The sequence below is a fragment of the Peromyscus maniculatus genome, chromosome 9 (assembly GCF_049852395.1).
Source record: "Peromyscus maniculatus bairdii isolate BWxNUB_F1_BW_parent chromosome 9, HU_Pman_BW_mat_3.1, whole genome shotgun sequence".
Lineage (NCBI taxonomy): Eukaryota > Metazoa > Chordata > Mammalia > Rodentia > Cricetidae > Peromyscus > Peromyscus maniculatus.
Window position 1 is genome coordinate 59,871,842 of NC_134860.1, and position 13,536 is coordinate 59,885,377.

A 13,536-nucleotide genomic window follows, 5' to 3' on the forward strand; every position below is an offset into this window, starting at 1 on the left:
TTGCCATCTGCGTAGACCAGTCCTGTGCCAGGCTCAGAACCAGCAGGACCATCCCACCCTGTGAAGCCTGCTGGTGGCTTCAGGTACAGAGAAAGGAGGCTGCTCCCCCCCAAAACTGATGTGTGCACATGCACCACCAAAGGAACCTTTCAACCCAGCTCTGCCACTTGCTGCCCTGTGACACCGGGCAAAGACTAAATTCATGAAACGTGTTTGTCATCCATCCCAAGACCTAGCTTTGAAGGGAAACAGTTTTACCAGATACCCCTATAGCCACTGGGATGAGAAAGATATGCTCAGGGTTTGGTAAGTATTGCTTTAGTTAAATAAAGCTAAACATTCCTGGAACAGTTTGTGCTTTCTGAGAGGCCAACAGAGGCACCCTTGCTATATGTCGCAGATCTGTCTGGATCTCACCATCCTCCCAACTTCTTTTGAATGTCCAATCTAGACTGAAACCAGAAACATCCAAAGATGTTCACCACAGGAAGAGCTCATGTTAGTCCCAGTGGCCAGCCAATAGCACACCATCATCCTTGGGTCTCAGTGCTCAGAATGGGACCTGACATGGCCAGCATTCTGGGAGGAATCCATATGAATTGTTAAAGTCAACTAAAAGCAGGTGGTACAAAACGGCGCCTGGACAGAAAGTGGAATCTAGTGATAGGTTAAGTTTCTTTTTTCTTTTTTTTTCTTTTTGGTTTTTTTGAGACAGGGTTTCTCTGTGTAGCTTTGTGCCTTTCCTGGAACTCACTTGGTAGCCCAGGCTGGCCTTGAACTCACAAAGATCCTCCTGGCTCTGCCTCCCGAGTGCTGGGATTAAAGGCGTGCGCCACCACCGCCTGGCTAGGTTAAGTTTCTTGATTTGTGGATTACAAAGGATGCAGTTCTTTCAAAGGACTTGTCTTGGTCTATATAGCTAGTCATAGACTCACAATGGGTTATGCCCTAGTGAACCTACTGTAAGCTGAGTTGAAAACTCACTGGATCTGCCTAACTTTCTAAACACCAGACTTGCTATATGTCACAGGCCTGGCCTAACTTGGGTGCAAAGTACAATGTAGTTAGTGCCTTGGCTATTTGTCTTTGTGACTGTGTCTTGCTCTTGCCACTCAGCAGCGCATGAAAGGTGTGTGTGACTAATGAATGTGTATGAAGTTCACACTGTAAGAAAGTATAAAAACACAGGGTTGGGGATCTAGCTCTGCTGGCAGAGTGTTTACCAAGCACGCATAAAGCTCTGAGTTTGATCCTCAGCCCTACATAACCTGGGGATGGTAGAGCAGGCCTGTAGCTCCAGCATCAAGAAGTGGAGATGGGAATACCAGAAATTCAAGGTCATTCTTGAATGAACTTTTGTATATGGAGTTCAAGGCCAGCCTAGAGTATATGAGACCCTGTCTTTTAAAAAAAAAAAAAAAAAGGAAAACAGAAAAGAAAATCTCTCTCTCTCTGTCTCTCTGTCTCTGTCTCTCTCAACAGTGTCTCTCACTGGGACACAAGGTTGGACAACTGGATGAGGTTGACTGGCTGACAACCTCCCTCATGCTGGGATTAAAAACGTGCTGCTATTCTTGCCTTTTGTTTCTATGTGGGTGCTGGGAGGCTCAAAATTAAGTCTTTATGCAAGCACATACTGAATGATCTCTCTAGCCTCCTCTTTTGCTCATTTGAAAACTGATTTGATATTGATGCTGAGTTTTAAGAATGTTCTATGTATTCTGATTGTTAAGATATGTTTTTATTTTATTTTATTTTTGCTGTTCTATGGGTTATCTTTTCAGATAGGATTTAGAAACCATTTGATTCTTTTAAGTTTTACTCTTACTATTTGGTGGGCAAGACCAGACCATGGATTAGTATAGGACTGTTTTTCCCATGAGTGAAAGCACCACTTGCCAAGTACTCTTGATTTCATGTGGAAATTGTCAATCTGGCTGTTGAGAACAGTCATTTTTCCTGTTCCGTACGAATTCTATGCATTACTCTTTGTAATTCTTGAAGATGGAGCTTCCTTTGGTAGCTCCTAACCTCTTCAGCAGTCTCCACGAACTAGAGATCTGAACTTCAAGGTGACATTCCATGGGAAGTGAGACTCCTCCAGGCCCTCCACATCCTTCCAGTTTCCATCTTGGTCATTCCCTGTTAGCAGGTGGGAGCATGTGGGGGTAAAAGCTGCATTATTCCCACTAACACCACTATTTAAGCGCCTCCAGGCTGGTGAGGCTCGAGGGTAATCACACGGACTACACAGGGCCACATTAGCCAGGATTCAGCTCAAGGAGTCAATGAGGATGAGAAGAGAACCATGGCCAGCAGGGAGGCCAGAAGATAGCATAACTGAGGTACTCCAGAAGGCATACACAAGGAGGTGCTCACGCCTGGGGACCAGCAGGGCTCTGGAATGACTGAAGCCAGCTGAGCACACCAGAGTTCCCTGGATGGCCCCAGCCTGGGCCAGACCACAGTGTCTTGCTTCCTGCTGTGCAGGCTACAGTAGACAGCCAGGCTGGCAGCTGGGCGCTGAATTCAAATTTGCAATAAATCAGCAAGTTCACATCTGTTCTAGCACTTCAAAAGAACGCTTCATGTGGTCCTAGTCATTTGGGGTTTAGAATAGCATCTTGGGTTAGGGTAGTTATATTGGGTGTAGATAAACAGCTTTGACAGTCCACGTTTCAAATTCCTTTTCATCTATGTAACTATCCTAGCCTGTATTTTTGTTGACCCACTCGTCATAAAAAGGGCATCTATTAAGCTGAGGCAAATTCATGGTATTATTTGATTGAGTATATTTTATGCAGAAGGAGAAAGTTTTGATTATTCAGCTAGATTATAGATCTTCCTCTCTTAGATACACACCTCACTGAGAACAAAAAACTTCAAATGTGTTGATGGACTCTCATCATGACCCTTTGGAACCAGCTTAAATCCCACTTGCTCTAAGGACGATGTCTCCACTGGTCTTCCCTGTAATTCTACAGTTTACCCTCACTACATTCTAGGCCTATGACATTTCCATTGCTGGTTCCATGTTTCTTGTTTGTTTGTTTGTTTTTGTTTTTTCGAGACAGGGTTTCTCTGTGTAGCTTTGCGCCTTTCCTGGGACTCACTTGGTAGCCCAGGCTGGCCTCGAACTCACAGAGATCCATCTGGCTCTGCCTCCCGAGTGCTGGGATTAAAGGCGTGCGCCACCACCGCCCGTGGTTCCATGTTTCTTAAGGACAAAGGACAATTCCCTACCATTTCAGTGTCTTAGGGCTTCTCTATCAGTACTACAAATTGAGTGTTTAAAACCCATATCCCCACCCCCACCTCCACCCCATCTTCCTTTGCTGACTAGTTTTATAGTAACTTGACCCTGGCTAGAGTCATTGTGAAAGAGGATCTTCGGTGGAGAAAATGCACCAACTACACCATGGCCAAGCCTGTGGTGCATTTCTTGATTGATAATTGATGTGGGAGGGTTCTGCTCACTGTGGGCAGTGCCTAGTACTGGGTGCTATAAGAAAGCAGGCTGAGGAAGCTATGAGGAACAGGCCAGTGAGGAGCACTTCTCTGTAGCTAGAGTTTTCCTGCCTTGGCCACAGTCAGGACAAATCTTTGTTACCTGCCAGTCCCACAGCCACTCAGATCCAACCAAGTAAACACAGAGACTTATATTACATACAAACTGTATGGCTGTGGCAGGCTTCTTGCTAACTGTTCTTATAGCTTAAATTAATCCGTTTCCATAAATCTATACCTTGCCACATGGCTCGTGGCTTACCGGCATCTTCACATGCTGCTTGTCATGGCGGCGGCTGGCAGTGACTCCTTCTGCCTTCCTGTTCTTTCTTTTCTCCTCTCTGTTAGTCCTACCTATACTTCCTGCCTAGCCACTGGCCAATCAGTGTTTTATTTATTGACCAATCAGAGCAATTTAACATACAGACCATCCCTCAGCACTCCTCCATGGGCTCTGCTTCAATTCCTGCCCCCAGGTTCCTGTCTTGAGTTTCTGCCCTGACTTCCCTGGATGAGGGACATACGCTATATGATGAAGTCAACCTTCTCCTCCCAAGGTTGCTTTTGGTGCTTGTATCTAGTGCAACAGCACAACCCTGACACAGGAACTAAAAACTCCTCCTTTTATTCTTATTCTTTCTTATTTGTGTTTCTCCTTGGGCAGTGCTGGAAACACAGGAAAAAGTGCTGAGCCACATCCCCAAACCACAAAGTGACTCCCCCCCCCCTTAGTTTTGGAAGCTAGAACAAAATTAAGGTGTCAGCATGGCCACATTCCCTGTAAGCCTGTGGGTGAATACCTATCCCTGCCACTCTCTTAGCTGGTGGTTTGCTGGCCCCTTCTGGCTCGTAACATCATTAATGTCAATCTTCGCTCTCACTGTTCCTCACTCTATGTGTCTCTGTCTTCACATACCCAGCTTCTTATAAGAAAACAATCATATTGGCTCAGACTCTAAGCCATGGCCTCAGTGTTTATGCCCCTGCCCTCCAATCCACATATGTGAAATCCTAATCTACAAAGTGATTATGGGTTAAGAGGTGGGACATTTGAAAGGCAATTAGGTCACAAGGGAGGAAGTTTCAAGAATTCAGTATCCTTATAGAAGTAACTCCATGGGACCAGCTCACCTCTCCCACAAGGTGAAGAGCCAGGGAGAAGTTACTGTGCCAAATCAGAAAATGAGCTATCACTGTAAACCAAATCTTCTGGTGTCTTAATCTTGGTGTTCTCAACCTCAGTGAGTAGGCAAAGTAATTCTCCGCTTCCATTTTTAAGTCTAGTATTTTGCATCACAGCTCTGGCAGAGTGTGACAGAGTCTCTTCCAGGCCCCTCTCTCCTAGGTTATGGTGATTTGTGGGTACTCTCTGGTGTTCTTTAGAGGAAGGATGCACCACACTACTATCTGCCTTCATATTCTCATGCCATTCTCCTATACATATTTTTGTTCAAACCTTCTCTTTCCACAAACTTCAGTCATATTTGTTTGAGGCCCACCCTACTTCAGTATGACCTCATCACAACAACATGACATTTGCCATGACCCTAATCTGAAATAAAGTCATATTTGTAGGCACTCTGGGGCTGGACTTCAGCATGTCTTTTGGAGAGGACAAAATTCCACCTGGGACACTGCTACTCTAAAAAAGTGATTTTATTAAGGGAAGGTGAAAATTCTGTGCTTAATAAGGAAGGAAATTTAGACTTGTGGGAAACAAAACCTTTCATCTGGGAAGTTAAAAACCAAACCCAAGTCATGTATATCTAGATAAGTGGTTGTTATGCTTTAGATTCTGAACAAACCCTAAGAACCCATGTGCTGAAGGCTTGGTTCCCAGCCTGTGGAGCTATTGAGAAAGCATGGAACATTTAGGAGGTGTGGCCTGATGAAGGAAGTTGGGTCACTGGGGATGTGCTACTGAAGGAGGTTGGGTCCCTTGCCCCTCCCTGTCTCGCCATTTGTTTCCTGGATGCCACAAGGTATGCAGGACTCTTCCACTGCGCATGCTCATCATGATGCACTATGCCACTACAGGACCAAGGTGACCGGCCAAATGAGCATGAAACTTCAAAAAATATGAGACAGAAAACACACACACACACACACACACACACACACACACACACACACCAATAATAACCCCCCAAAACCCTTTCTTCCTTTTAAGTGGTTAATCTCAGAAATTTTGTCACAGTGACAAAATGCTGATTAATATAATGACAGAGACAATAGATGTTACAGACAATAATGGCATTCAAATATCTAATAACTTACACTGCAAAGGTGTCAGACTAGATTACAGTCAATGCCAACCCTGTGAAAAAAAGATCCAGAGAGTGAAAACTCGGCACCCCATGGCCAAGAATGTCAGCCCTGGCTACCTCAGTGCTGAGAAGCAAGATTCAATGAGGACTGGGGCCATTCTAGGTCAGTTCAGAGAAGAGATGGTGTTTGGACTGAACCTGACGATGTGAGGGAAGAGAAGCAGAAGTCATTAGTCATTGTCTTAGAGTTTCTATTGCTGTGAAGAGACATCATGACCACAGCAATTTTTATAAAGTTTAATTTAAACTTTAATTTTTAAGAAAGTTTAATTGAGGGGCTTACATTTTCAGAGGTTTAGTCTGTTATCATCATGGTGGGACATGTTGGCTTGCAGGCAGACATGGTGCTGGCTACATCTTGATCAGAAGGCAACAGGAAGTGAACTGAGACACTGGGCATATCTTGAGCACAGGAGACTTCAAAGCCCAACGCCACAGTGACACACTTCAACAAAGCCACACCTCCCAATAGTGCCACTCCCTATGAGCTTATGGGGGCCAAGTACATTCAAACACTGCAGTCATTAGTTAGTGGGATTCCTGGAGTCAGTCATGTGTGGGATGGGACTGAGGGAGGAATGGAAGAAGAAAATCAGTGAGGAAGGCTCTCTAGGAGCTGAGCTCTGAGGTGAGGAGGATGGAGGGCTAGATATTGGAGGGAAAGACTAAGATGAGAGAAAGAGGGTGTGACTGAGGGTGGAGAGACCATACCTAGGTCACACTGCTAAGGACCAAAGCACTTCATTCTTTCCACAGACTGTTCAGGTGTGACTTCAAGAGAAATAACAGGATGATAGTGTGTGAACTTCACCTACTGACACCTTTGCTTCTCCCTTGAACATATTCTCTTATAATCAAACATGCAGGTTGGAAAACAATTTTGTGAAGCTGGATCCCTCACCGGAGCCACCCTGGCAGCAGGGCCCACTAGATTCCAGAGCTCAGGGGTTGGTAGATTAAACTCAACCTCTCGTTTGGACCTGAGAGAGTGTTACAAATGCATTGATATGGCCATCCCTGAAAGTTCTGTTCTTGGAAAGTTCCACCTGGAGAGTTATATCCTGCAAAGGTCCCTGCCCTTCACTGATCCAGCAAAGGTCAAGTGTCCTTTGGACCTGAGCACTCTGCTTGTGTTCTCCACCCAGCTGAATTTCATGGAGAGCTCAGAAGGCTCATCGAGTTATAGGGTTTCCTTTCTGCAGTTTTCCCATGAGTGTTAATGAAGCAGATGACAAAGAAGAGGCATGGGATACATGACTGAGGCTATTTTGGTCCCACAAATGCCATGCCAAGAGGATGAGGAGTAAAATGAAATGGTGGGTGGTAGGGTGTCAGTAAGTGTGTGGAACTTTTTACAAATAACCATGAGATGATCGAATAATCTTTCATAAACACACAACAGTAACCTTTCTTTTTGTTCTAAATGATTGATGATTTAAACATGAGACAATTGAAAAACCTCTATCTGCACATGGGGGAGTTTTGAGAATAGAATTTACCAGAAGAAAGCATTTATAAGGCTGACATAAATTCCTGAAGTTGTAAGAGAGAAAACAAATGAATGAATGACATAAAAATAATGTCTCTGCTTAAAATCTCATAAATAAAAGGTGGAGAAACTTAAGAGAACTTGCAACCTGCAACACGGGCAAATTAACCCCCCCTTAAATATTCTATCATAATACATCTTTGTGTTTAAATTAAAAATTGAACTTGTAATTTTGAGACATATATTCAGATGCAGTTGTAGGAAATAATAGAGTGAGAACTATACAAGCATTACAAGTTACCATTGTAAGGCTTTAGATAATGTTATAACCATGACATTGACACAACCCACTGATCTTGCTCAAATTTCCCAGTTTCACTGCTGGTATGTATATTCTTCAGTGCATCTCAGTGCAAGTGCGGATTCATCCATGCGCCATCAGCCAGGATGCAGACCACCTCTGTCCCCACAAGGCTTTCAAGTTACCTTTTATGATCACACCTGCCTTCCTTCCACCCAGTTCTCCCACCTCTGGCTTCTTCGGATCACTAACCCCCTTTTCCGTTCTGTGACTTATCATGACAAGAATCTTTAAAAATATGACACCATGTAATGTGAAACCTTTTGGAATTCACCATTTCACTCTACCCGATTCTCTGTAGATCCATTTGGAATATTGCGTTTATCAGTAATTTGTATATTTGGGAGGATGTTTTCATGATTTGTATACAAGATCATAGATGAAATATCAACATCTTGGAAACAAACTACACGTTCTTTAGTAGAAGGCTTTCACAAATAATTATGGCAATCCACTCCAGAAGGTTTTAGGCCACCATTACAATAGTTAAATGTTTATGAAGTGAAGGGAAGAAGCTTTGAGATCATGGAAACGTGGAAGACAAGCTCATCCGAGCAGTGTTTTAGGTAATATTCCATTTGATAAGTAGGTAAAATTCCACACAAAGGAGTCTGCTTACGAACAGGATTACAAATGTTAGAAACTCACCTCCAAGGAGAGGAGGAGCCTTCCTGGGGAACACTGGTGGTGTCTGAATGCATTTTAGTGCTATAAGTAGTCACCAGGATGCTAGTGTACCAGGGATGCTGCTCACACGCTACAGGACAGCAAATAATTATCTACTCCTACTGGTTTAGAAGGTCCTGGTTAAAGAGTTTCGACCTGTCCTTTCTGGAATGGCGGCACGCATGAGCGCACTTTGCTTCACAGCATCACATTTCGACGGGTAGCATGTGAGCTGTAATCACAGAAGCCAGCTGCCAGGGAAATGCTCATCAAACAAGAAAGCTCTCATCAGCTTCCTTTGACCAAGTCTGTCATTCTGCTAGTTGGAAAACACTAGCTATCTCTTAGCAAAAGCCTCATCTGTATAGGAATATATGTTTTGGTTATAGCAAATCATGTGCTTCTACAAATGGAAAAAGAACCCTAAATGGCAACAGATGTAGCTTAGTGCTGACTTCAGAAGGTGGCAAGGACTCCTATAGGACAAGCCATCCTGCATACTTTCCACTCTGCTCAGCCTTCAGACCAAATGTTTGCAAATTGGAAAGTAACGGCCACTGCTGTACTTGTTATGATAAACCAGAAAAACAGGCTTCGGCTTAATGCATCTAATCATTGAGCCATAATTAGCTGTGGTGCTTGGACCTTCCAAGGCCTACAGTAAGATAAATAATATTTATGGTTTCCTCAATGTATCAAATCATTGCTTATAAAATGCAGTGTCCGCTGAATTGCTGTGTCTGTCAGCGTGTCCACCACACTGACCACCACTCACTCTGAGTCTGTGATGGGAATGTTGGAGACTGACTCTCACCACAGATGTCAAAGCATTTAGCAATGTCTCAGGCCTCTGCCGATTTCTAGCCAGGCCCTTACCCACTGTTTAATATGGCAGTGTAAGCTCTGGGTGCAATTGAGGAAGGATGGCATTAAACATACTGAGTAATCCGAGAGTGAAGGGAGGGTGCGTGGACACAGAGGAGTTCACCCAAGGTCAAGGAAGAGCTGTGAGAAGCCAGCACTTTCCATCTGTGGGAAAACGATGCCTTTTCAAAAACCTTTCCCGAAGAGAACTTGCTAAAATCTCATCAGTGAAGAAGTGAACAAAATTATATGTAGAAAGAAAAATTCAGCCATCCCTAGAGGGATGCCTCAACGACACAGACGGAATGATTAGGGTTATAGCAACAATAAAGCCAGCCTCCATTTCCATAGCTGTCCATACAATAGAATAAACACCCATCTCCAAAACTCCAGGAAGCAAGATGAGTTTCAGAATTTAGGATTCTCAATATTTTAGACACGTGGTAGAGTGAATACTTGTTACACTGTGAAACCTGCATCTGGGCTGGAGGCATAAGACCACAGATGAGGGATTACACACTCATCGGAACCTCAGAGCAGCAGAGGAAGAATAACATGCTGTATAACCAATAAGGTTGTGCTCGGTACTGACATATTGTATATTAGCAATAACAGTGGCAATTATTATTATGGGTTTTTCTTTTACTTTGTGTGTGTGGGCGGGTGGGGTGAGGCATGCACTTACAACTATTCATATGCAGGAAGGCCAGCCGAAGATGTCCAATGTCATACTCTACCCATCAATGCCTTTTTCCCTTGGGACAGGATGTCTTACTGAACTGGGATCTAAGTTGGCAGCCAGTAAGTCTCAGTGATGCCCTGTCTCCATCCACCCAGCACTGGCCTTGCAGACACGTGCCTGATCATGCCCAGCTGTTCATGAATGCACTGGAATCAAACTCACACATGTGCAGCAAGCATTCTTACCCGCTTAGTACCTCTCTAGCCACAGACTTTTGTTACTGAAAATAGTAAGCTATGGTGATACCCATAACGTTACTATAAGAACCCAGATTCACCGGAACTAGCCCCCTTTCCCACATCTTTTATTTGAATTTTCCTTCCCTCTCTTCCTCATGGAGAAATTTGACCATAAACAGTCCCAGCACATTAAAAAGTCACATGAGTGCTCAGCTTGAACCTGGCTTAGTTACTGGATGGGCTCTTTTTCTTCTTTTGTGTCGAAGGATTTTTCTTTAAAAAGAAAATTTAAAAATCCAAAGCTGACACAAAAATGGTGAGCAGAGAAGCCGGCCTCTTCCTCACCGTACAGTGTGCAGGCGTCTCTTCTCAGCAGCCCTGTGTTCTAAACCACAGTGACTCTCATGACTGGGAATCCAGGAGCCTACAGCCTGGACTGAGTCACAGGCTTCAGTTGTCCCAGCATGGGGTCCAGGCCAAAGTCATGGTAAAGTGGTACAGAGAAAACCCAGACACAGCACAACATAAAGAAAAACACAAAAACCTCAAAGCAGCCAGTGGCTCATACGTCAGCAGGCCTCCTGTGCTGTTTCTTGTCCCTCCTCTGACTCCTCAGACACTCTGAGGGCACTCCAAATCTTTGCCTCCCCCCTCCACTTGTCTATATATATTTCAAAATTTCAACTGTTCAGATACCGGCTTCTTAGTGTTATAAGTAACCCACTGGAGGAAAAACATTTCTACAGGAGGATGCCAACAAATTTCATCTTTTCATAGCCTGTTTACATCTATTTACAAATTTAAACATCTGTTTCTTTGATTAGCAAGTTATGTCTGAGATTCAGGCAGGAGCCATACTCCTGCACTGTCTTGCTTCATCTGACTCCCAATATGAAAGACCAAGACAATGGTCCTGCTGAAATACTAAGTCCTATAGAGTTGTCCTCCAATGAGGATACATAATTAAAAGAACAGTTAAAAACATGACTGAAGAATTCAAGGACTTCAAAAAGGACAGATCAACTCCTTGAATTCTAAGAGAACACAAATAGCTGAGCGAGTACTTGTCTAGCATCCAAAAGTAGTGGGGGGGGGAGAGAGAGAGAGAGAGAGAGAGAGAAGAGGAAGAGGAAGAGGAAGAGGAAGAGGAAGAAGGAAAGGAAAGTAAAGGAAGGAAGGAAGAAAGGAAGGAAAGAAGAAAGACTGGTTATATTCATCACACGCAATATAGCAGCATTTGAAAGGCTGAGGCAGGAGGATTGCTCTGGGTTCAAGGCCAGCCTAGGCTACCTAATGAGACCCATTTTAAAAACGAAAGAAAGGAGAGAAAGTAGACGAATGTCACTGCTGATTGCTCTTCTATGAAGGCAGTTTGCTCTGCAGCAGACATCTTTAAAGCAAGTACCATGGCTCATAGGTGTTTGGGAAAATGCAAAATCATTTCCTGCTTAAACTAGCTTGTGAAACTTAGCTTTGAGCAAAATCAAGAACATTTCATTAGTAGAGAGTCCTTCCTACCTCGTACTATGCTAATTTGCATTATGAATCTCCAACAAGGATATGAGTTTAAGGGAACTCCCAAGACTATTTGAACACGGAAAATCTTCCTCTTGTCAATAAATGTATTATCTCATGGGACATCAACACGTGAACCATTGCTGCTCTCTTAGAAGGCCAGTTGTCTTGACATGGTTTTCTTTCAGGAAAACTATGAAATTAATGTGCTCATGGACAAACTTATTTGTACTTTCTCCCTTCCTCCTTGTTGGCTATTAAGAGGAGAAGTGGGCACCTGATCCCAGGATGACCAAAGTCATGGACTGGCTAGAACTGAGAAGCATGGACTGGCCAGGTAGTTAGAAAGCCTCAGAGACCTCTTGAAGCCAGAGGGCCCTAGAGTGTATCAGTCAAGTGTAGGCCTGGGAGTGTGTGAGGCAGGGTGAACAGAAGGAAGAGCGAGGAGGTTGACAAGGCATGTGTTGTACTGCGGACAGAGACGGAGGACACGGGTCACCATGGGGGAGGTCAAGTGCTCTATCATGGTTACTGGCAAACTCTCCTAGATTAACATTGCCTGGAATCTTCCAGTTGACCTTAGCCATGCCCAGCTGAGCACATTCTGAGACATTCCTCATCTTGCTATGGAGACTTTTCATTAAAATTCTCTTATGACCCAATGTGTCCTTCCAAAAGATTCCATTATCGTCTGAAGTAACCTGGTAACTTGGTATCACAGACCTGTAAAGTCTAATGAATGCTTCTGGTTAAGTCTCAATTTTTTTTTCTTTTAAAAAAATAACTTTTTCTCCTTAGTGAAGAATTAATGCATAGAAAAATTTCAAAAGTCTAGTTGAGTACAAATCAAACAATAAAAATATCTACAAAACCATGTAAATTTTTCCATGTATTTGTGTGGATATGCTTGTCTATCTGTATAATTGTGGATGTGAGTATGGAGCATGAAATATAAGCTGTCTTGTATTTTTTCTTTTAACTATTGTAAATGTCTTTTCCTTGTTATCACAGCATATTTAGTAATTACATCATGTTATTATGTGTCTAATCCATTTCCAGTGCTGGACATTTTGGTTATTTATTTATTTATTTATTTATTTATTTATTTTGCTATCAGCATATAATAAGTTGGAGGTAAATTTTTCCACAAACCTGTAATAATCTCTCAGGATTAAGCCCTAAAGGAGGAAATTACTGGATCAAAGTGTATGCAGGGTTTTTTTAATTTTAATTTTTTTATTCATTTTACATACCAACCATAGATCCCCTTCTCATCCCTCCTCCTGCTCCCCTCCCCCGACCCACCTTCCCCCCATCCCCTCCTTACAGGCTAAGTTCTCCCATGGGAGGGCTGACAGCTAAATCTGGTACATTCAGCCGAGGCAGGACCCAGCCCCTCCTCGATGCACCAAGGGTGAGCAAGGTGTCCGACCATGGGTAATGGACTCTAAAAAGCCAGCTCCTGCACCAGGGATAGATCCTGATCCCACTGCCAGGGCCCCTCAAACAGACCCAGCTACACAACTGTCTCCCATATGCAGAGGGTCTAGTCCGGTCCCATGCAGGTTCCACAGCTGTCGGTCTAAAGTTCGTGAGTTCCTATGAATTTGGTTCAGTTGTCTCTGTAGATTTCCCCTTCATGATCTCGTAATCCCTTGCTCATGTAATCCCTCTTCCCTCTCTTCAACTGGACTCCAGGAGCTCGGCCTGGTGCATGGTTGTGGATCTCTGCATCTGCTTCCACCAGTTACTGGATGAAGACTCTATGATGACAGTTAGGGTATTCACCATTCACTTTGTTACTTACGGGAAATTTCCTTCACAATGTTAGACCTAATTAATACACTGATCTAACTGTTCCTTATAGACAAAAGGACAAACCTTCT